The 3,786-nt window shown below is 42.2% G+C and overlaps 1 pseudogene across 1 annotated transcript; it reads left to right on the top strand.

Moving 5' to 3' along the window:
* The first annotated feature begins 2,514 nt into the window (after positions 1-2,514).
* LOC308240004 (protein SET-like) lies at positions 2,515-3,372 on the top strand (annotated as a pseudogene). Its single transcript has one exon. The product of its transcript is annotated as a protein SET-like (transcript).
* Positions 3,373-3,786: the final 414 nt, after the last annotated feature.

Genomic DNA, 3,786 nt, shown 5'->3' with positions numbered 1-3,786 from the left:
CAGTCTGACTCCAAAGGCCATCCTCTTAACCGATAAGCAATGTTGAAGGTAATATGTTTATGTCTGCATGAGGCAGCCCAGTCCACTTTGAGGATCTGCTTTCTTTGTTAGAAAGTTGGGCCTGCAGCTCTAAGGGATCTTTCAGAAGCAAACAGTAAAGTTCAAGAGTCCAGCCTACAGTCAAGGATCTTACTCAATCCCTTCCCCAAATGAGTATCTCCATTACCCTTTAACCTGCATCTTTGAACAAACTGATATATGGGGAGTTCAGCAATGGCAGATCTCAGCTGTGCCTTTAATGTCTGATGAGTCTGCTAGTACACTATGTTTTTCATTTGATCTAAAGTAGATCTAATGAGAGATCATTTCCTGATAACGCATTGTCTGCTTTCAACATCCCTAGGCCAACTACTCTGCTGCAAACAATCCCTATTTTGGTATAATTGCCTTTGAAAAGGGGGCACAAGAGGTAGCCTATACTCCTCAGAGTTTGGGTCTGATTTCCTGAGGTGTTCCATTTCAGAAGGGGCCCCTGACAACAGGCAGAGAATAAAAACAAGTGTGGTCTGGGGCAGACAGTGTTTTTCAAACAGTTGGCCAAATTTCTCCTGGCAGCCGCAAGCAGCTGAATCATCAAACGCTAGGCCTTTAACGAGATGGAGGCTGGGCTGTACTGAAGTGCATTCCAGACTGACTGAAACCCAGAGCTGCTGCTGCTTTACCAGCGCTGGCTCCCTTCCAAGAGGCTGGCGGGGCTGAACTGCTCATCAAAGCCTGATTTCATCTCTTCTCTCTTTTTTTTTCCTTTTCTTTGTGACTTCCCATACAGCATTTGCCTGCCTTTGGATGGAATATTTGAACAACTTTTGGGGTCACCTCAGGTACAGCCTCTCTCCGCAAGCTAAAGCTAATGAAATCCATTTCCTGGTCAGAAAGTCAAAATAGCAGAGGAGAAAGTCACTGAGATGGAGCTCAGGGAATTGACAAGAATGGGTAGACATTCTTTTCTGAGAGGCAGAAATGACCTAGGCATTCAGAAGTTGAAAGCCAGATGTTTGGACACAATCCTAGACCCAATTTGAATCTTAGATGTGTTGAAATCCATTATGAAATCCTTTGAGTTAAGACTTCGGAGAGTGGAGGGTAAGGAAGAGGAACTAAGTAGGGTAATGCATCTTGAAAATAAAGCGATCCCCCATTTTATATCAGACACAAATGTTTGGACTCATTAAGCATGAAGAATGAACAATATTTTCTGTTTCTTTTAAGTGACTACATGTACCACTCCTGCGCCCAATTATGAATGAGAACAAAAATATGTTTTATTTTTTCATCTCTGCTAATATGCAGGTAAGTATTGTTCAATTATATTTGCCCTAATAAGTAAGGGGAAAGGTGATGTGTCTTATAGTCTGACAGTGCCGTGTTGGTCACCAATCAGAACCCGGAGCTGACCTCAACTTGTTCAGATAGATTTTCAACTAAAGGAATATTGTGGAAGAGAGGGGCCTTCTTTCACTGTTAACAGTAAACTATGAATGCATGAAGGAGGGGGAGGTTGTGACTTGGAAAGGACCTTGAAAAATTCCACAATACTACAATCCATTGTCTGGACTCTGATGGGAAAAGGAAAGAAACTAGATTCTTTTCCCTTCAGTCCTTGCCAACAGCATTCCTCTAGTCTGTTCTCCCTGACCCCACCCATAATAATAATAATGTGTGCTATTTTTATAAAACTCTAAAGAACTTTCACACCCATTTATATTTGATCTATACAACTTGGAGAGGATAAAAACAAAATTTGTCCCTTTTTACAGATGAGAAGACTGAGGTTCAGAGATATTAATTGATTTGCCCAAAGTCACATAGGAAATTAGTTGTAGAGCCAGGTCCACTAGGTCATTAGTTCCTGATGCCATTATTCCTTGTATACACCAAATATACCTGATTTGGAGTGCCAGTTCTCAAATTTTCAGGTGCATCAGAATTACCTGGGAAGCCATTTGCAAATGTAGATTTATAAACTCTATCTTCAGAAATAGAGTAGGTCTAGGATAGGTGTCTGGAATTTGCATTTAAAATATTTTTTATTGATTTCAGAGAAGAAGGAAGAGGGGAGAGAGAAAGATAGAAACATTAGTGATGAGAGATGATCATTGATTGGCTGCCTCTTGCATGCCCCCTACTGGGGATTGAGCTTGCAACCCAAGCATGTGTCCTGACCAGGAACTGAACTGTGACCTTCTGGTTCATAGGTAGAAGCTCAACCACTAAGCCACACCCTGCCAAGCTGGAATCTACGTTTTTAACAAGGTCCCCAAATGCTTCTGATGCAAGTGGTCTTTGGGTCATACATCAAATGAAAGTGAATCCATAAGCCTAAGCTGTTCAGAGATTTTATTTAAATCTCTATAGATAATCTTTTAAATTAAAAGTTCACACAAGGCCAGTGCTCAGCGCGCCTCCGAGCCCGGCGACTTCCCAGCGATCAGATCCTCGGACTTGCCTCACAGCATGGCCCCCAAACGCCAGTCCTTGCTCCCACCTCAAACGAATAAACTGGCTCCAGCCCCCAAGCTGGAGAAGAAGCCGACCCCTCCGGACGTGCGGAAGGGAGAAAAAGAACAGCAAGAAGCGATTGAACGTATTGATGAAGTACAAAATGAAATAGACAGACTTAATGAACAAGCCAGTGAGGAGATTTTGAAAGTAGAACAGAAATATAACAAACTCCGTCAACCATTTTTTCAGAAGAGGTCAGAATTAATCGCCCAAATCCCAAATTTTTGGGTAACAACATTTGTCAACCATCCACAAGTGTCTGCACTGCTTGGGGAAGAGGCTGAAGAGGTGCTGCATTATTTGACAAGAGTTGAAGTGACAGAATTTGAAGATATTAAATCAGGTTACAGATTTTTATTTTGATGAAAATCCTTACTTCGAAAATAAAGTTCTCTCCAAAGAGTTTCATCTGAATGAGAATGGTGATCCATCTTCACAGTCCACCGAAATCAAATGGAAATCTGGAAAGGATTTGACGAAACGTTTAAGTCAAACACAGAATAAAGCCAGCAGGAAGAGACATCATGAGGAACCAGAAAGCTTCTTTACCAGGTTTACTGACCATTCTGATGCAGGTGCAGATGAGTTAGGAGAAGTCACCAAAGATGACATTTGGCCAAATCCTTTACAGTACTACTTGGTTCCTGACATGGATGATGAAGAAGGGGAAGGAGAAGAAGAAGATGATGATGATGATGAAGAAGAAGAAGGTTGGAAGATATTGATGAAAAAGGGGATGAGGATGAAGGTGAAGAAGATGAAGATGATGATGAGGGAGAAGAAGGAGAGGAAGAAGGAGAAGATGACTAATGAACACTGATGGATTCCACCCTTTTTTAATTTTCTCCAGTCTCTGGGAACAAGTTGCAGTCTTTTTTTCCTTTTTCTTCCCCCCCCCCCCCCGCCTTGTGCTCAGTCGCCCTGTTTTTGAGGTCTCTTTTTCTCTCCTTTACACCATGGTTCTCACCTTATTGTGGTGGGGGGGGGGGATGTACCTTGAGCAGAATACAGTGGGAAAAGAATCTTTGCCCCTTTCTGTTCCAAATTCATTTTTATACCTTCTTGTCTCAAGAAAAGCTTAATGGAATCAACACCACCGTGCTCTGTGGGAAAAAAGAAAAACCTTCTGCTCCCTTAGCTCTGCTGGGTGCTAGAGGTTGCTAGGCCTCTGTGTAGTAGTGCATAGAATTCTAGCTTTTTTCCCTCTTTCTCTGTGTATTGGGC

The sequence above is a fragment of the Plecotus auritus genome (genome assembly GCF_963455305.1).
Source record: "Plecotus auritus genome assembly, chromosome: X".
NCBI lineage: Eukaryota > Metazoa > Chordata > Mammalia > Chiroptera > Vespertilionidae > Plecotus > Plecotus auritus.
This window is presented reverse-complemented; position numbering and strand designations above follow the sequence as displayed.